A 21,803-nucleotide genomic window follows, 5' to 3' on the forward strand; every position below is an offset into this window, starting at 1 on the left:
CTGAAGATGCAATTTCTTTTTCCTCAGGGAAACCCTCTGTTTTGTACCTTCATCTGTCTGAGACTCAATCTTTAGGTGATTGTTCCAGATAATTTCCTTTACTTAAACAAACTAATGATAGATGCGAATTATATCTACAAAATTCCTTACACTACCTGGATGTGTATTTGATTAAAGAACCAATGACTACAGCCTAGCCAGGTTGAATCATGAAATTGGTCATTGTAACAGATCAATTTATTCTTGACTCAGAGGATGCAATGACGTGCCTATGACACAGATTATGACTAATTGTCTAAAGACAGGCTGTAAAACTTACTTCAAAAAGGTCGAGATAATAGTTCATTTTCAGTTACTGTCCCTTAAAAATACAATAATGTAATACAACTACACTATACTTTTTAGTAGTGTGAAATAACTATTTTGAAAAATAGAGTTGGATGTCATAGTCTTTTTACCACAGGATTTCTCAGAAAATACCTGTGATCTTTGATTACATTTATTTTACTTAGAGAGATTTTACTTAAAGACCCTGGGTCTTTAAACTGGCACATTGTTAAAACACTTACTGTGCTAATTTGTTGTTCACTGAGGGCCAAGTTCTGCAAATAGGTTTGAAATTTAATTTGTTCAGCTAGAATTCTATAATTTAAAATTTCTAGAAAATTGGTCCCTGAATAATTGAGCTTTCTCAGTGCGTTGCCTGAAATGTTTTACACACACTTCAGTTAAAAAAAAAAGTGATGTTGACATTTGACTAGAATAATAACTCCTTAGAGGAAAAGGAGCATTCAGCTGAGTGAATCTTTGGTGATTAGTCAAAGCAGGTTGACTTCATTTGTGACACGATAGTGCTTCCTGGATAGTTTTGGTTTTTCTCTGGGTGACTTTTCCTTTCATCTGAATTCATGGAACTCATTTTGGCATAATGTGAATTGAATTGAATAATTTCCTACTCTTACATATAGGCTTATGGCCAAAAAAATTGTGATTAGAATATCAGGTGAAATCTATGGTTGTGCAATTTTTATAGGAAACTTGTAATGCAGCTTATCCATCTCATAATAATTCAAAACTGGGTCAGAGGGGGAAGCGGGGGAAGAGGATTGTGATTGTAAAGCAGGTATTTTTACCTTTTTATTATCGTCTGAGTCTGTTTAGTATAACTTGAGAAAGTGTATAAGACAAATGGGATGGAAAATTATTGTAAAAGCCCTGGAGGACCCTCAGTCAGTGCTGGGACTTCTAGGCTTAAGCATCACACATCTTTGGGTTCTTGCATTGAACCCGAGTCCCAGTTCACTGAGTTACAGGGAGCGGTCCATGGAGAACCTGAGTACCACTTAGTTGAGACCCCCAAAATTAAATTTTAAAATAAAGCAAAAATAACTGTGATAAGATGAGGTTGCTTCCTGGCAAACAGCAATTTCTTCTGCTACTAGATGTGGTTCCTTGTCTCCATTTTAATGATCAGCTAGACATCACCTCTGTTTTATTTTATATCAGGTCATCTTAGCACTTAAGGACAACCACATTCCCACTGTTCCTGAACCATCTTTCTATTCTCTGTTCTGACAGTGTAATGTAACATGAAGATTTTAAATTTGAGATCTAGTTAGACCAAGTTTTAGATTTTCACTCTCTTAAGAGGTTCAGTTTTTATTCTGAACCTTGGTTTCTTCATAAAGATAAACTGACACTAGTTCCCATTTGCCTGTAGAATATTGCTTATATGAATCGGCACTTACTGAAAATATACTATGTTCAGAATTTGGAATCAAGGCTAAGGAGAACTGTACATGCCCGCTGGCATTAATTGTATAACTGAACAATATAATCTACCCATAGAATATAATATAATCTACCTTTCAGTATTTTCTCCTCAAAATTTACAAAACAGTTCTAGTCATTATGTATTCTGTACTGAGTTTTTTATAACCTGTTGGAATCTGTTTTAGTCTGTTTTGATAAGGAGGTTGTGATTACCTTTTTACCAAGGTGATGACTCCGGAGGGTTAGCTCTGTAATTCTCAGGATTACAAGGCCCATTGTCTGTCTAGGAAGCTGCCATGAGGGATGTATTAGATCTCACAACCATCTGTGATGAGTGCCTTTTCAGCTACCCTGTCTTCAAAGTTATCTTCATTAAAACTGAAAAAAAGCCCCACTTCTTGGAGGCATTGATCTCTCAGCAGGAACCTTGAAGTTGGCCTTGTGGAGAGCTTAGATAACACTCCTATTCTGCAGCTTGGTACAAGTTGGCATGATAACTTAGGCAATGTGGATCCTGACCACCAGGGCACCTGCATAGCAGTATGGGGACAGCATGAGAACAGCTAAAAATGCTAATCTGAGAAGACTGTCTCAAAGGTCCCTCAGGGCCACCCACACAAGCAACAGGCTGCATACATTGCCAACGAGAATTCTGTTTACAGTCAGTGTATACCTTATATTTTCCTAATATCATATTGCCTTAAAATATTAGCATTGGAGGGGCCGTAGCAAAAGTATAGCAGGTAGGGAGTTTGCCTTGCATGCAGACAATCCGACTTCAATCTCCAGCATCCCATTTGGTCCCCCGAGTACTGCCAAGAGTGATACCTGAGTGCAGAGCCAGGAGTAACCTATGAGCATCGCCGGGTATGACCCAGAAAGTTAAAAAAAAAAGTTAGCTTTGAAAAGAGAAGCTTCAATGTAATACACATACTTCAGATTTACTCTATCTTATGGCAAGAAAAATATCGCATGTTTGTTCACCATATATATAATATATATAGTCTCATATATGTGTGTGTGTATATATATATATATATATATATTCTCCTGCCCCCACGCCTGGCTGTTTTCACTGGGTCCCCTTGGAGGGGAGCGGGTTGAGTTTCCCTCCCCACCCTGAGCAGAGCCCCTGTAGCCTCAGACCTCTGGAACCCAGCCACAACCATGTTTAAAGCCACTCTCGACAAGCTCAGATGAGCTTCACGTGTGAAGGAACCGGCAGAGGAACCTAGGTGTGCGGGACTGGGGGCTGAAATCTACAAGACTACTTGGATCAGGACTGGGCTTCCTCCACCCAGATACCCCATTTTCCAGTACCTTGGCAGCCACACCCACAAACTGCCCCCCACCACGGCGCCGTGTAATCCCATTAAACAGCCAAGATCCAGAGACTATAATACCAAGCTCCAAGAAGAGAGCGACGCAGAGTCTCTTCTCCCATGCCTGGCTGTCTTCACCAGGGCCCCTTGGAGCGGGGCAGGTTGAATTTCCCTCCCCACCCCGAGCAGAGCCCTAGCAGCTGAAGACCTCTGGAATCCAGCCACAGCCATGCTTAAGGTCCCTCTCCACATGTTCAGACGAGCCTCGTGCATGAAGGAACTGGCAGAGGAACCCAGATGTGCAGGACCTGGGGCTGGGATCTCCAAGCCTGCTTGGATTGGGGGCCTCCCCCACCCAGATCCCCCATTTTCCAGTAGCTAGGCAGTCACATGCTCAAACTCCTCCCGACAACCATATAATCCCATCATTGGCAAAGATCCAGAGATAAAACAAAGCTCCCAGAAGACTTTTTATTGTCTAGTTCTCCCTCTCGGAGAACCCGGCAAGCTACTGAGAATATCCTGCCTGCACAGCAGAGCCTGGCAAGCTCCCCGTGACATATTTGATATGCCAAAAACAGTAACAATGATGGGTCTCATTTCCCTGACCCTGAAAGAGCCTCCAGTGCCACACTGTTGGGAAGGAGAGGCTGCTAAAATCTCAGGGCAAGGACGAATGGAGACATTACTGGCACCTGCTCAAGAAAATCCATGAATAACGGGATGACAGTGACTGTGATACAGTGATAAAGTCATATATACATACTTATATTTGCTACTATGGTTATAGATTTAAATTGCTTTTCCATTCATGTGTTCTCTCCTGCTTTCAGCTCATATCCAGGAATTTTTAATCCATAATACCATATGCATATATTACCATAAGCATTCATTCATTCAACAATAACACATTGTTGTTATTGTTGTCCTATCAGAGTGTAAAATCCCAGGTGGTGAGGGGGAGAGCTGCCGGGGCTCCCCTGGCTACCCGGAGATTTCGGTTAACAGCCGAATCAGAGCCTGAGGATATAGGGAAAAATGTAAATGGTACCTGCTTTCTTGGAGAGAAGACAGACATAAATAAGCAAACTTCAAACTAATTGCTATAATTACTAAGGAAAAAATTTATAAAACTAGAGATAATAGCCTTAATATTTATATTGCTGACAAAATAATTTAACTTTATGCTAAAGTTACATGGCCTATTGGCCATAGTGATAGTACAGTGGGCTGGGCACTTCTCTGGCATGCAACTGACCCAGCTTTGATCCCTGGCATCCCATATGTTTCCCCAAGCACTGCCAGGAATAATTCCTGACCGAGAAGCCATAAGTAGCCTCTGAACACCAGTGCGTATGGCCCAATAAGGGGGAAAAAAAAAAGTCAGGTAGCTTATAATTGACAGTGTATAGAAAACTAGACATTTTAGCTTTTATTTTTCTATGTATGAAATTTTGGGAAAGTATTTTGATACTTTGACTTATAGGACTTTGAAATAGAAAATCAAGACACTGCTTGAAATCACAAAATTCGAGTTCAATGAAAACCTTATCATATTTGGTAATTTTTCTATTCTTGACAACGAGTCTTTCATTGTCTTTGGAGTTTTGTTTACATGGATATGTTTACATGGATATGAGATTTTAAAACTTTTAACATGGAAATCTTCATATAAGCGTCTGCAAATGCCTATGATTAAGAATAGCAATTGGCTATTGAGACATTGGCAATATCTTTTTCATTATAGACTAGAAATGGCAGAGCAATAGTACAGTGGGTCAGGCACTTGTCTTGAACATGGCCAACCTGGATTTGATCCCTGTACCCCTTTTAGTTCCCATAAACTCCCAGGAGTGATCCCTGAGTATTGATTAGGAATAAGCTCTGATATGGCCCCAAAACAAATAAAAAAATAGAAATGGTAAATTCATCATATGAAAGAATATTTTGTTGTAGACATTATATCATCAAACTTTAAAGACTTTTAAAGATTAGTAATAATAGCATAAACCTCATTCTTATTTTATCTAAACCAAACAGACTTTTAAGTGTATTCCTAAATAATTGGAAAGGCGCAGCTCACAGTGAAGTGAATAAAATTGTTTATGTGAATAGGTTTTGAATGTATCTTCTTAAATTTGAGAAAAGTAAATACTGTAGTAGAGAATTGATTTCTAGTCAAACTGATTTATCAGTTTTACTGAGTTTTGTCCTCATAAATCTGGCTGATTCTCATTCTTCTTTCCCTGGTCCTACAGCACAGCAGTGCCAAAGAGAGATTTATAAATGCAGCCAACCAGCAGGAAGCCCATCTGGGAAATATGAGGAAGAAAGGAAGCTGATGGGGGAAGGTGGGACTCTTGGGAGAAGGGAACAGGAGTGTCTTTTTACTGTAAATGTGTTCCTGACCATAGAAGACAGAACTGACATGTAGGTTGAAGTCATTTTTTTTGATGAAGACAAGGTCACCAGCAGCTTATATGTTTGCTTCCCAGCATATTGATTACCTTGTGCAGATCCAACTGGTTCACCTCTTCAGTGAAGCTGTCTCTGAATTTCTCATGTAATTTTGATCCCCTTAGATTTCTCAGTTATCTCTAATAATCTTTATTTCCCCTTTGCAATCTTTGTTAAAACCCATAAGTTATATAGTTGATTTCTTGTACATGTTCTAGTCTCTCTTAGTCTTTTGGCTCTTATCTGTATTTACCACAATATTACAGTCCCTTCCTCTGTTCATTTTTGCATTTTGATTCATATTTGCTAACGGGATGAATGATAATCACTGTTTTCCCAGCTTTCTAACAAAAACTTCCTCCTTTATCTATTAGAACTTGGGTCTAACATGACTGGACTTATCTACCTACTCATGTATAAGATGAACATCAGGAATGTCAAAAACATGCCTGGAATTTTTTTGTTTTTTTTTAAGTTGATTTGTGATGGATTGTTCTTACCAGGTATATAGTTATTCATTCTTAGTACCACAATTTAAATTAGTGTTGTTTCTATTTTTGATATCGTCCCTTGATGGTAAGATGATTTTTAGAGCTCTTTAGGGTCAGTTTTAAATATAAGATGTAGAATTGGTAGTAAATAGAATTCATGAAGAAATATTGAGATATGTTGGGATTTCCTCAATCGGGAAGAAAGTCAAAGTGTTGCTTCTTTTTACATCATTATGATGTTAGAGACACTTGGGTCATTTCTTACATTGCTTCCACCTGTACTATATATTATATGTTTATTAAATGTTAATCCCCATGACTTATCAATAATGTAAGGTTTGTCATGTAAAAGATTCCAACACCACACATTCTAACAGAATATTAGTTTTTTCACTATTGTATCAGTGTCTATTCCTCATCTCCTTACATCCCCACAATTTCACTGCAGTATATACTTCCACTAAAGACCGGTTCTCATTTTTTGCTGACTTGAGGTATTTGTTATTTCCTTAGTATGTTTCTTTATATACCACTAGTGGGGGAGATCTTTATCTATTTATCTTTGACTACCTGAACTCAGCATAGCACTATCCAGATCCATCCATATTTTGTTGTAGCAGTAAGTTGCATGATTTTGTCTTTTATTATAGCCATGTATTATTCCATTTGTGTGTAAGTACTATAGTTTGCTATCCAGTTCTGTTCTTGGACATTTAGATTGTTTCCAGATTTTTGGCTATTATAAAAAGTGTTACAATGAACTTAGGAATGCAAATATCTTTTCTGAATAGATTTTGGGCTGGTTGGGGCAAAAATCAAGTAGTAGATTGCTAGGTAATATGAAAGCTTAATTTTTGCTTTTTGAGAAGTGTACATATTGTTTTTCCAAAAGATTGAGTCAATTGACATTCCCACCAGCAGTAGATGAGAGCTCCTTTCCCTATATCCCTATCAATTGTTTGGCTGGTTTTATTACTCCGTAAAAAATTAAACTGAGGGAGGGGTGCTGGAGCAATAGCATGGCTGGTAGGGCATTTGCCTTGCATGCAGCAGACCCAGGTTTGATTCCCAGCATCCCATATGGTCCCCTGAGCATCGTCAGGAATAATTCCTGAGTGCATGAGCCAGGCGTAACCCCTATGCAATGCTGGCTGTGACCCAAAAAGAAAAAAAATTAAACTGGGGGCTTGAGCAATAGCACAGCGGATAGGGTGTTTGCCTTGCATGTGGCTGACCAGGGTTTGACCCCAGCATCCCATATGGTCCCCTGAGCACTGCCAGGGGCAAATTCTGAGTGCAGAGCCAGGAGTAACCCCTGTGCATCGCCAGGTATGACCCAAAAAAGAAAAAAACAAAATTAAACTTTTTTAAAAAAAATCATGAATATGTATACATAGCTTTGGAAAAAATGACCATTTTGACAATATTATTCTTTCCAACCAATGAATTGGGGGTATGTTTTCACCCCATTGTATCTCTTTCATTTCTTTATTTTTGTGGATTTTTAAAAAATTTTTTAAATTTTATTGAATCACCGTGAGATAGTTACAAGCTTTCATGTTTGGGTTACAATCTCACAATGATCAAACACCCATCCTTCCACCAGTGCACATTCCCCACCACCTATATCCCGGGTATAACCCCCTTTCCCACCCTCCCCCTGCCTCTATAGCAGACAATACTCCCCATAGTCTCTTTCTCTACTTTTGGGCATTATAGCTTGCAACACAGACACTGAGAGGTTACTGTGTTTGGTCCATCATCTACTTTTGGCATGTATCTCCCATTCCAACTGGTTCGTCCAGCCATTATTTTCTTAGTGATTCTTTCTCTATTCCATCTTCCTTCTCCTCTCCGCTCATGAAGCAGTCTTCCAGCTGTGGGGCAATCCCCTTGGCCCTTGTATCTACTGTCCTTGGGTGTCAGCCTCATGTTATGCTACCCTACACTCCACTAATGAGTGCAGTCCCTCTATGTCTGTCCCTCTCTTTCTGACTCATTTCACTTAGCATGATACTCTCCATGGTTATCCATTTATAAGCAAATTTCATGACTTCATCTCTCCTAACAGCTGCATAGTATTCCATTGTGTAGATGTACCAAAGTTTCTTTAACCAGTCATCTGGTTTAGGGCATTTGGGTTGTTTCCATATTTTGGCTATTGTGAACAGGGCTGCAATGAATATATAGGTACAGATGTCATTTCTACTGTGCTCTTTTGCATCCTCAGGATATATTCCCAGAAGTGGTATTGCGGGGTCACATGGTAACTCAATTTCTCGTTTTTGAAGGACTGTCCATATTGTTTTCCAGAAAGGCTGGACCAGTCGGCATTCCCACCAATAGTAAAGGAGCGTCCCTTTTTCCCCACATCCACACCAGCACTGGTTGCTTTTGTTATTTTGAATGTGTGTCTTTGTGCAGTGATTGGTGGATTTTTTTGTATAACTCATTGACCTCTTTTGTTACAATGATTCTTAGGTATTTGATTTTCTAGGGCATGGTTGTGAATGGTATTTTTTAAAAATTCTCTTTCAACATTATTATTTGCTTATAGAAAAGCTATAAATTTCTGTGTATTAATTTTTTTAGTCTGCCACTTTACTGTACATATATTGTTTATTGAAACTTTTTTGGTAGAGTCATGGGTTTTTCGGTATAGTCTCATGTCATCTACAAAAAGTGAGAGTTTAAGTTCTTCTATATGGGTATTCTTAATATTTTTTTCTTGCATGATTGCTTTGGCAAAGACTTCCAATTTTATGTTGAAGTTGTAGTAAAAGTGGGTAACCTTGTCTTGAGCCTGATCTTTGAGGGAAGGCTTTCAGTGTTTCGTTATTGAGTACTCTGTGTGTGCCCTAGTATGTGGCCTAGATTGCAGATTGTCCCATGTGCACTGGAGAAGAATGTATACTTCACTTTTCAGATGCAATGCAGTTCCTATAAAAATATCCATGTTCCACCCATCTATCTATCTATCTGCTGGCTCATGTCTTCTATTTCTTCCTTTAGAACCACCATTTAGTCTACAATTATTGTGTTACTGTCAGTGTCTTTTTTAATGACATTGAGCATCTGTTTCAAATACTTTGATGGACATATGTCATGATGTTCCTACCAGCTCCAGATTGCCATGCTGGGCCCTTGGTCTACTGGAGTGCTAATCTGAGTTATTGACAGCACCATGAATGGCATTAAGCTGCAGGCATGTGTTGACACCCCAGATTTCTCTCGTGCAGACTTTGGGCTGGGACTTTTGATTAAGGTCTTAGTATGTCTGTTTTATACATTTATAGAACTTTTAAGCTTTGTGCTTTTAAACTTTAAAATATTGTTGAGTGATTAACTTAAATATTGATTTTCAGCCACATTTCAATGTACTCATACAAATTTGGTACTTCATATGTACTTCTTAAATATTTTTTCTCTGCACACAGAGAAATTCATGATTCTGCATACTTAAATATTTTTCTTGGCAACGTTAAGTATCTCTGCCTCATTAGAATATTTTATCTATTAATTTGCTTAAATGTAATAAAGATGTATAAAAATAAGATACACTTGGATGTATTTTTAAAAACCTGGTTACAGACTTAGTATGTATATTTAAATATCCTCTAGGAAGACATTTTTTGTAAAAATTTCTTTTTTTTTTTGAGTCACTGAATTACAAAGTTACAAAGTTATTTATTACTGAGTTTCAGGCATACAATATTCCACCACCAATCCTTTCACTAATGTCCACTTCCCTACCAATGTCCCCACATTCCCTCCCACCGCTCCAGCCAGTCTCTTTTGCAGGTAATTTTTTCTTTTTTCCTTTTGTTCTCCTTTTTAGGCTCTGAGGTTACAAAACTGTTACTTGAATAGGGTATTATGCATATCATTTTACCTCCTTTCAGCACCCTATCCTTGTCCAAAATGACTGCTTTCCTCTATCATTATTGTAGTGGTCCTGACCTATTCCCCTCCTTGAGCCTCAAGGGGCAATCTACCTCCTAGGAACCAGTTCTCCCCAAAAGCTTCTATTGCCTTCGGTCATTATTCCCCTACACTGTTTCCTTATATCCCACATATGAATGAGATCATTTTGTGTTTATTCCTCTCCCTCTGACTCATTTCACTCAACATGATATTGTCTAGATTAATTCATGTACCAGCAAATTGTATAATTTCATCATTTTTTAAACAGCCAAGTAGTATTTCATTGTGTATGTACCAAAACTTCTTTATCCAGTCATCTGTTCTTGGACACTTGGGTTGTTTCCAGATTTTGGCTATTGTGAATAGTAATGCAGTGAACATAGGAGTGCAAATATATTTTCATTGTATTTTTAGGCTAAGATTTTTGAAATTTTTCACATTAGGAATGTTCAGCATTAACCATTCTGTTTTCTTCAGGTATGACACAAAATTTAATTGTGTGTTTTAATTTAATTCAATGTTAATTTAATTCATTGAATTAATTTAATTCAATGCTTTTAATTCAATGTATATTAATCTTTTGATAAACCAAGTGTAAAGTCATTCTGTAAGATCACTTGAATTACATGATTAGTATTGAGGTACTTTAGAATTTTATTTTAAAAGTTTATTGTTTTGGGGGCTGGAGCAATAGCACAGCAGGTAGGGCATTTGCCTTGCATAAGGCCAACCTGGGTTCGATTCCCAAATCCCATATGGTCCCCAGAGCACCGCCTGAAGTAATTCCTGAGTGCATGAGCCAGGAGTAATCCCTGAGCATTGCTGGGTATGACCCAAAAAGCAAAAAAAAAGAGAAAAATTATTGTTTTAAGGAAGACATTATTAATAAGAGTTAAAATCACAATTTAGTAAATCCTAGCACAGACATTTTGGGGTAAAACTATCTGGGCTTATGGCTAGAATTGATGTAATGAAGTAGCAACAAAGGAATTGGTAAACAGAAAGTTAAGTAATTTGAAAAATCTATTACTTGAGATATTTCTGGTCATGCTATATTTAGAGGACACCTTTTAAAAATGCAAAAATCGACTGCCTTTTAATACAAAAAAGAAACAGAGAATGACAATCAAAATAGAAAAACTTTTAAGATGAAAAAGGAAAAAAATACTGGAAACATGTACCTTGAGCAATGTGATATTAAATTCTGAAAGACATGAAAATTAATTATGTGCTTTGGTTTGTCTTTTCAAATGAGTTGGAAATGTCAAACACATTTCTGGATGAATGGGAAAGCTAAGTACTGAATCATTTGCAGGTGTTTTATGAACCAGCAGAACCTCGGGATTTTCGACATGCACAACAAAAATCCCACAAAACAATTGTGCGCTTATCATATTTGTACATCCAATCATTATTATTGACTACATGGGCAAGAGCAAATAAGACTCTGGCTTCCTACATTGAAAGACAGTATAGTATGAATGAGGCACTGGGAGGATCTGTGATTTCTGTTTTCATTCATTTTTGCAATTTATTTTAAGGACTGTGACATATAATGCCTCAATTCTGAAACTAGAAGATTGAGATTAATTTATTCTCTAAAGTTCCCTCTTACATCAGAATTTTATAGTTTTGTGATCTGTTGTTCTTTTACGAACTAAACCATAAAGCTTTCCTGTCTTTGCTACTCAGAATTTATGATTGTCCAAAAGAACTTATTCTGAATCTAGAGTGGCGATCACTGGAAAAATATCAAAGACATAAATATCTTGGAGTCAAGTAATTGCATACTTAACTGTCATTTACAGACCATAAAAGCATTCCTGTTCCAGTAAACATGAATTCTTTAAAAAAAATTTTAATTGTATCACTGTGAGATCCGCAGTTTTTCAGAGTTATTCATGATTGAGTTTTAGACTTGCAGTGTTCAAACACCCATCCCTTCCCCAGTTTATATTTCCTGCCATCAATATCCCCAGTTTCCCTCCTGCATCCCCCTCCTGCCTGCCTCTGTGGAAGACACTTTTTTCTCACTCCCTCTTAGGCATGGCCGTTTGCGATGCCTTACTGAAAGGGTATCATGCATATCCTTTTACTTCCTTTCAGTACTGATTATTTCCAACTGCTGTGTTATAGTGCTCCCTTCTCTGTCCTAACTGAACTCCCTTCACCCTCTGACACACTTGTGGCAAGCTTCATGCCACACACAAGTCCTTTTGACCCTTATTTTGTTATTTTGGGGTGTTATTCTCATACTATGCTTTTTTCTAATATCGAGCAAATGAATGCAATCATTCTATGTCAGTCTCTTGCCCTATAACTGATTTCACTCAACCGTGATACTTTCCACGTCCATCCATTTATAAGCAAATCTCATGACTTCATTTTTCCCAACAGCTGCATAGTATTTTATTGTGCAGATGTACCATAGTTTCTATATTCATTTATCTGTTCTCAGGAACTTGGGGTTGTTTCCAGATTCTGGCTGTTGTGAATAGAGCTGCAATGAACATAGGTGTGCAGATGAGTTTTCTGCATTGTAAGCACAGATTTTTGTTGGAAATAAGAGGCAGTTCTCTCCTATGTCATTGATTTAAAGCAGGGTTCCTCAGTTGGGGGCCATTTGCCACACTTTGGATCACCAGGATATTCCAAAATGTAATGGTAAGCCATGAATGGCATGCAGCAAGTGGGCTGACTAGCAGGGCAAGGGGATCACAGGAAGTAAATGAGGCCAGAAGGGGCCCATGTTTAGGAAATATCTGGTAAACACTTACCTAAAGAAATGATGCTTTTATCTATAAATAAGTGACCAGACAAAACATATTCTCATGTGGAAAAGCGTGATTTCTTCAAAAGAATAGTTAGAACTGGGTGGCTTATTCCTGCCATCAATATTATCACTTACCCCCATAGTTCAGCCTTTAAAAAATCCTTCGCTATAAACATAATTCATGTAGATAGAATATTCATACTTACTTTTTATTTTGAAAGAGTAATGAAATCAAAAGCTACAACACCAACATATATGTAGACTCTGTAAATTAACATCTAAATTCTCATTATGTTTTAAGAAAAGAGAGGACACAAACTCTGTCTTTAATGTGTTTTTCAAAATATTTAAAAAATAAATGGCTTTGGGGACTGGAGAGATAGCACAGTGGGTAGGGCGTTTGTCTTGCATGCAGCCGACTCGGGTTCAATTCCCAGCATCCCATATGGTCCCCTGAGCACCGCCAGGAATTCCTGAGTGCAAAGCCAGGAGTAACGCCTGTGCATCGCCAGGTGTGACCCAAAAAGAAAAAAAAAATGGCTTTGCTGGTTAATTAGCTCAAATGGTAAAAGCCACACTTGACATGTGTGAGGGCCAGAATTTGATTCCTAACTCCCAAGTGCTCCCTCCATCCACTGTGCTTTGCTACTTGTTGCTCCTGGGTGCGCTGATTATGTTACCCCTAAACACTGCTGCTCCAAAATGCGCTGCATTGCCTGATCTTAACTCTGCACTGCCAGGCCAATGGGCTGTGCACTGTTGGGGAGTGCCTCTGCATACGATGACAGAACAACTCACTCTAGATAATCATGATTAGCAAGAATTATAAAGGCTTTGTTTCAACTTTTGTTTTCCTTATTTTAATTTCATCATTTATTTAATAAATTTCTTGATTCATAAGCCTTCATGGGAGTAGAAACTATAGTAAATCTAGTGCATCCAGTTGTTCTTTTGAGTGTGAGTGTGTTGCATCTTTTAAACATGAGTTAATATGGTGGAACTTGGAATCTGTTAGTACTGACGGGTCACAAGATAATACTAGAAAACAGTAGAAACAATCTGATATGGGATCTTTGGTTCATATAGAGCCATTTAAAATGATTTCCTTTTCCGACTTTCTCTTCTCTGTGTATGTATGGGGGCTTGAGGGTGGGTGCTCTCCCAAGTGTTGCTCACGGACCATGGGATCACTGCCAGTGATACTAGGCCAATTATGTCAGAAAAACCAATGCAAGGATTTGAGGATGGAGTAAATGCCACTTGGACCCTGTGATGTTCAGGGCCACTAGACTTGTAGCCAGTGATCTCCAAGGTGGCACCTGGGGAGGCAGCCATGGAAAAGGGCCATACAGTGCCAGAAATCAAACCTGGGTCAGTTGCATGTGCTCTTAACTCTCTCTCTCTCTCTGGCCCCTTTATAAATTTCTTGATTTGGACGGGGATCACACTCACAAATGGGCAGGGCTTACTCTTGACTCTATGTTCAGGAATCATCCCTGGTGGGACTCCTGGGAATTTTACGTATTTATATCTTAATTTAAATATATATATTTTTTTATAATTTATTTATTTTTAATTAGAGAATCACCGTGAGGGTACAGTTACAGATTTATACACTTTTGTGCTTATATTTCCCTCATACAAAGTTCGGGAACCCATCCCTTCACCAGTGCCCATTCTCCACCACCCGTAAACCCGGCGTCCCTCCCACCCTCCCCACTCCCATCTCCCCCCCACCCCACCCTGCCACTGTGGCAGGGCATTCCCTTCTGTTCTCTCTCTCTAATTAGCTGTTGTGGTTTGCAATAAAGGTGTTGAGTGGCCGCTGTGCTCAGTCTCTAGCCCTCATTCAGCCCGCAACTCCTTTCCCCCACATGGCCTTCAACTACAATGTAGTTGGTGATCGCTTCTCTGAGTTGCCCTTTCCCCGGAACGTGAGGCCAGCCGAGAAGCCATGGGGTCAACCTCCTGGTACTTATTTCTACGGTTCTTGGGTATTAGTCTCCCGCTCTGATATTCTATATACCATAGATGAGTGCAGTCTTTCTATGTCTGTCTCTCTCTTTCTGACTCATTTCACTCAGCATGAAACTTTTCATGCCCATCCACTTAACTACAAAATTCTTGACTTCCTTTTTTCTAACAGCTGCATAGTATTCCATTGTATAGATGTACCAAAGTTTCCTCAACCAGTCATCCGTTTTGGGGCATTCGGGTTTTTTCCAGATTCTGGCTATTGTAAACAGTGCTGCGATGAACATACATGTGCAGATGTTGTTTCAATTGTACTTTTTTGCCTCTCTGGGATATATTCCCAGCAGTGGTATTGCTGGGTCAAATGGGAGCTCAACCTCTAGTTTTCTGAGAGTCGTCCATACTGTTTTCCAAAAGGGCTGAACTAGCCGGCATTCCCACCTGCAGTGTAGAAGGGTCCCTTTCTCCCCACATCCTCTCCAACAGCGGTTGCTTTTGTTCTTTTGGATGTGTGCTAGTCTCTGTGGTGTGAGGTGGTATCTCATGGTTGTTTTGATCTGCATCTCTCTGATGATTAGTGATGTAGAACACTTTTTCATGTGCCTTTTGGCCATTCGTATTTCTTCCTTGGTAAAGTTTCTGTTCATTTCTTTGCCCCATTTTTTGATGGGGTTGGATGTTTTCTTCTTGTAGAGCTCAACCAGTGCTTTATATACCATTGATATCAACCCCTTATCTGATGGGTATTGTGAAAATATCCTTTCCCATTCTGTGGATAGTCTTTGTATTCTGGTCACTGTATCTCTTGCGGTGCAGAAGCTTTTTAGTTTAATGTAGTCCCATTTGTTGATCTCTGTTTTTACTAGATTGCTTAGTTCCGTGTCACCTTTGAAGATACCCTTATCTTCAATATCGTGGAGGGTTTCGCCGACCTTGTCTTCAATGTACCTTATGGTTTGTGGTCTAATGTTGAGGTCTTTAATCCATTTTGATCTGACTTTTGTGCATGGTGTCAGGTCAAGGTCTAAACCCATTTTTTTGCATGTGGTTGTCCAGTTGTGCCAGCACCATTTGTTAAAGAGGCTTTCCTTGCTCCACTTCACTTCTCTTGCTCCCTTATCAAAGATTAGATGGTCATACATTTGGGGTTGTGTGTAGGGATATTCCACCCTGTTCCATTGGTCTATGGCTCTGCCTTTGTTCCAGTACCATGCTGTTTTAATTGTTACTGCTTTGTAGTAAAGTTTGAGGTTGGGGATGGTGATGCCTCCCATCATCTTTTTCCCAAGAATTGTTTTAGCTATCCTTGGACGTTTGTTATTCCATATGAATTTTAGGATTGCTTGATCCATTTCTTTGAAGAATGTCATGGGTATATTTATAGGGATCGCATTGAATCTGTATAATGCTTTAGGGAGTATTGCCATTTTGACAACATTGATTCTCCCTATCCACGAGCAGGGTATATGTTTCCATTTCCTCATGTCCTCTTTGAGTTCATGGAGTAGCGTTATGTAGTTTTCTTTGTAAAGGTCTTTTACTTCCTTGGTTAAGCTGATTCCGAGGTACCTGATTTTCTGGGGCACGATTGTGAATGGGATTGCTTTTTTCATGTCCCTTTCCTCTGCCTCATTGTTTGCATATATGAAGGCCATGGATTTTTGGGTATTGATTTTGTAGCCTGCAACTTTACTGTATAAGTCTATTGTTTCTAAGAGTTTCTTAGTAGAGGTTTTAGGCTTCTCTAGATATAGTATCATGTCGTCTGCAAATAGTGAGAGTTTGATTTCTTCCCTTCCTATCTGGATGCCCTTAATCTCTTTTTCTTGTCTAATAGCTATCGCAAGTACTTCCAGTACTATATTGAAGAGGAGTGGTGAGAGTGGGCATCCTTGTCTTGTGCCTGATCTCAGAGGAAAGGCCCTTAGTTTTTCCCCGTTGAGGATAATGCTTGCCGTAGGCTTGTGATAGATGGCTTCGACTATCTTGAGGAAAGTTCCTCCAAACCCCATTTTGGCGAGGGTTTTCATCATGAAAGGATGTTGGATCTTGTCAAATGCTTTCTCTGCATCTATTGATATGATCATATGGTTTTTATCTTTCCTTTTGTTGATATGCTGGATTATGTTGATTGATTTCCGAATGTTAAACCATCCTTGCATCCCTGGGATGAATCCCACTTGGTCGTGGTGTATGATCTTTTTGATGAGTTGTTGGATCCTATTTGCTAGTATTTTGTTGAGGATCTTCGCATCGGTGTTCATCAGGGAAATTGGTCTGTAATTTTCTTTCTTAGTGGTGTCTTTGTTTGCTTTTGGTATTAGGGAGATATGTGCTTCATAGAAACTGTTTGGGAGAGTTCCTGTTTTTTCAATTTCCTGGAAAAGTTTGAGGAAAACAGGCAATAGGTCTTCTTTAAATGTTTGGAAGAATTCGCCAGTGAAACCATCTGGGCCTGGGCTTTTGTTTTTGGGGAGGTTTTTGATTACCGTTTCAATTTCCTTAACATTGATGGGTCTATTCAGGTATTCCAGGTCTTCTTTCTTCAGTCTTGGGAGATTGTAGGAATCAAGGAATCCATCCATTTCTTTTAGGTTCTCCTTTTTTGTGGCGTAAAGACTTTCAAAGTAGTCTCTAATGATCTTTTGAATCTCACTGTTTTCTGTTATGATGTCCCCCTTTTCATTTCTGATTCGATTTATTAGAGTTTTCTCTCTTTCTTTCTTTGTGAGACTTGCTAGCGGTTTATCAATCTTATTTATTTTCTCAAAGAACCAACTCTTTGTTTCATTGATCTTTCGGATTGTTTTTTTGGTTTCGATGTCATTAATTTCTGCTCTAATTTTTATTATTTCTTTCCTTCGGTCTGGTTTGGGGTCCTTTTTCTGGTCCTTTTCTAGGGTCTTGAGTCGTAAAGTCAAGCTATCTATGTGGGTCCTTTCTTCCTTCCTGAGGAATGCTTGGAGAGCTATAAATTTTCCCCTTAACACGGCTTTCGCTGCGTCCCATAGGTTTTGGTAGCTCGTGTCTTCATTCTCATTTGTTTCTAAGTATCTTTTGATTTTTTCCTTGATTTCCTTCTTGACCCACTCATTGTTCAACATGGAATTGTTTAATTTCCAGGTGTTTGATTTGATTTTCCGTATTTGTGGGTGGTTAGCTTCTATCTTCAGCGCATCGTGGTCTGAAAAGATGGTTGATACAATTTCTATTTTTCCGATTCGATTGAGGTATGTTCTGGGGCCCAGTACATGGTCTATTTTTGAAAATGTTCCATGTGCACTGGAAAAGAATGTGTATTCTTTCTTTTTGGGGTGTAAGGCCCTGTATAGGTCTATTAGGCCTCTCTCTTCAATTTCTTCATTCAGGGTCAGTGTTTCCTTGTTGAGTTTTGTTCTTGTGGATCTATCTAGAGGTGATAAGGCCGTATTGAAGTCTCCGACTACAATTGTGCTGTTAGTGATGTCCTCTTTGAAGTCTGTTAGGAGTCGTTTTAAATATTTAGCCGGTCGTTCGTTAGGAGCATATACGTTTAAGAGTGTGATTTCTTCCTGTTGTACATATCCCTTGATAAACAGAAAATGACCTTCGCTGTAATTTAAATATATTTTTAAACCTGGTTTTGCTTTAGCTAAAATTTGTCTGACTCTACTGAGAAAATTCTCCAAACAGAATGTTTCCTGAGTTAACACAGTCTCTGCTCAGACTTTCTAGGGGTTGCTGATACGATCGCATCATCCCCAAATACATGCCCCCCAAACTCCCAAAGGTAAATCCCAAACCAGAGTGTGTGTGTGTGGGGGGGGGACTTAAAATGAAGATTTATTCTTCACCAGGCTGGAGGCCAGAAGTCAGAAATCAGTGTTTCCTGGGCTATATTACAAGGTCTCTGAGGGAAAAGCTTTTCCTGTTTCTTTCAGCTTCAGGAAGTATCAGAATTTCTTGATTTATAGGTGTATTACTCTAATCTCAGCCTCTGTCTTCACAGGGCATTTTCTTTGTGTGTCTCTGTCTTCACAGTGTTTCCTTCATTTTATATGAATGCCAGTTAGCATGGATTAAGAGCTTAAGATACCTTTGTTTGCCCATCATCCTATCTTGGTTAATTCTGAAAGATTTTTATTTCTAAATAGAATCATATATAGGAACTAGGGTTCAGGATTTCATTATATCTTTTCAGGGACACAATTCAGTACCCATTTTGGCATTTGAACATGGTTGAAGCTGACCACTCTGAGAAACATGGATTTGAGTGAGTGGATTTACTCTGCCAAACATTTGTCTCTTAGCATTTAGAATACATTTTGCTGCCTCCTTCACAGAATGATTAAATTTTCATGATTATTTGGATTTTTTCATATTTGAAGACCCACAAAATGGTGTTATTTTAACTAGTGCAGCATGATATGACAACAGAATCACTGAAATGTAATGCAAAGTATCAACACCTAGAAAGTCAATAGGCTGGATAGATAATGTGGCTAAACTACTGCAATGATCAGCCAGCGATTGATGTATGAAGCAAAGCTTTCAGCAGCTGCTGCTTTCCTGAGAATTGGCTTTAATGAATCACTGCTGCAGCTGCCATTTTTCTCTGAGCCAGATAAATCCTGACATGAACAAAGTACATTTATAGGAGGTGTAAATTCAGCTAGCAATGAATGTCACTGACTTAAGTATGAGGCATGCCGTCATTCTCAAATTCAAGGTAGGAGATAATTTTGATGTCAAATATATTTTCATTGAATTTGATCTCTTTTTGTGTGTTTTGTTCATAACTTTTTTGGTGTTGAATTGAATGTCTTAAGTCAAGCATGTCTAAATTAAGTTTAAAGGGAAGCCATTCTAAATAAATATGTCTCCTGAAAAGCAAACGCATGTAATGCACTTAATTTGATATTACTAGTAAATAACATGAAAGAAAAATGTTTCTCTTTTTAAAAAAAACTGTATTAAGGTTTTCTTTTATTCTAAATTTGTATTTTAATGACGTTAACAGTTTCTGAGTGTCACACCATAGTGTGCAGGAGGTCATTTACACACAGTGTAAATAGTCTCATGCAGTGGCCTGCTAAAAATACTTCTAGAGCTCAGACATGATTTAGAAATGGAAAGGGTTTTTTTTTTTTTGACCCATTTACCTGGATTTCTAAAAAATCCTTAAAATAACACATAAAAAGAAACAAGATTAGGAAGAATTCTTAATAAATATGAATAGGAAAATCAAAAATGAGCATCTTGGCCTCTCTACTGATCTAAGAATGAAATTTGTTCAAACGATTGTTGTTATGGATACTGCCCAAGTCACTCTTTGAAAGACCCATCTAGAACAGATTATGTCAAGATGTCACTTCAGATTTTTGTTCATATTATTCTAAAATCTGAAACTGCTGTTCTGTATCTTACTAAGATAAAAGCATCAAAAATGCACTGTTAATCGCAATGCCTCTGAGTGAGATTCCCTTAATATATTTCAATGTGTGTTTTTGCAAGATGATAAAAAAATAGAAATTACAGTAATTGAGATCAGAAAAAGTTTATTCAATTTCAAGAACTATAATAAAAATCACAAATTCATATGGAGAGTTTTGGAAAGAAATAGAGGTTGGATCAGAACAAAAAGCCATAAAATCAGTGTTGTTAATGGCAGAATAGTAAAATACCATTAATATTTTCACACACCTATTTTGGCCGTATTTTAATGATATTTATTTACAGCCATTTTGATTTTAGAGGTTGCTGTTTATACTTCCCCTCTCTGGCACTAAAAGATGATTGGGGATCTCTTGGTAATGATTTAAACTTCTGAAGAATGCTTCTCAAGTTGGAGTCATAGTACAGCTGGGAGACACTTGCCTTGCATGTCAACGGACCTGGGTTCAATCCCTGGCATACCATTGTTCATCGATTTGCTTGAGTGGGCACCAGTAACGTCTCCATTGTGAGACTTGTTGTTACTGTTTTGGGCATATCGGATACACCATGGGTAGCATACCATATAATGCACAAATGAGCACAGAGCCAGGAGTAAGCCCTGAGCACATTTGAGTGTGGCCTAACAATACCTTCACCCCTCAATCCACCCCTCTTAACAAAACAAAACAAAACAAAACAAAACAAAACAACCTTGTCCTAGTTACAGAGAATACCATCAGTACTTCTCAGATATTCTCTCTGTCTCTGTCTCTCTCTCCCTCTCTCTCTTCATAACAACCTGAAAGATGGAACTTTAGTTTCACATTAGGAATAAGGAAAGTTGTATTGAATTCGCTCAAGTCCCACAGCTGTTTTATTCCAGAACCAGTCTGGCTCCAAAGCTCATGTGCATATCATTATACTGTCTGTGGTTTTAGAATTTCTTCCAGCTTTAGCCTTCCCTGACCAAACCTTTGTGATCATTTCTTGCTGAATGTTCTCACCATGAATGTTGCCTCTCAGACCCAAAGAGCATAAGACAACAAATGCCCTTAAATTCCCACCAGCTATCTCTACAGATATAGAGTTTTACTGTTTTGTGCAAAGTCATCATGTTCATTTCATTAGAGCATTTTGCCTTTTCTAAAGAGTACAAAATTATACTAATATATATCTAATTTTTTAAATTTAAAATCTTTTTTTAAAGCTCCTTTCCTTGTTATCCTAGGAGTTTGCAAATCACTTTCTGTCAAGATAACACATTTAAATACTTTTAAATTGAAGAACATTGTTGTGTTTTCTTTAATAAACAGATCAGGCTATTTGGAACAGATTAGTGATTTTACCAAGAAGGAAATGGAACATCTGGTGTTAAAATATAATTGCTAATAGAATGTCTTCTAGAAACCACTTTGGAAAAAAATATGTGGCATATTCAAAGTGACCTCTAAAGTAGAGTTTGAAAACTCCATGTATATTTTATTTTTGCTGTTGCTAAATTGATTTAGTCAGGACATCACTACTATTATTTAGTATTTATTGCTTTGTTTTAGGTAGACCCTGGTTTTGGTTCAAATCTGGATTATTCTTATTGCTTCCTCTGTTAAAAGGTCAGGCTTCATCAAGCATTAATTGGTATAATATTTCCTTCTGAAGTCTTTTTGTAAGGATTAG

General features: G+C 38.2%; 1 protein-coding gene and 1 non-coding gene across 5 annotated transcripts in view; one reads left to right on the forward strand and one right to left on the reverse strand.

Annotated features, from left to right (window-relative positions):
* Positions 1 to 21,803, forward strand: part of PKIB (cAMP-dependent protein kinase inhibitor beta) — a 117,769-nt gene that overhangs the window by 42,204 nt on the left and 53,762 nt on the right. The gene's annotated exons all lie outside the window — the stretch shown is intronic.
* On the reverse strand, positions 2,358 to 2,488 carry LOC129404648 (small nucleolar RNA SNORA70). The gene has a single exon (XR_008630022.1). It is a non-coding gene; the product is annotated as a small nucleolar RNA SNORA70 (small nucleolar RNA).

Source organism: Sorex araneus, chromosome 4 (assembly GCF_027595985.1).
Source record: "Sorex araneus isolate mSorAra2 chromosome 4, mSorAra2.pri, whole genome shotgun sequence".
Lineage (NCBI taxonomy): Eukaryota > Metazoa > Chordata > Mammalia > Eulipotyphla > Soricidae > Sorex > Sorex araneus.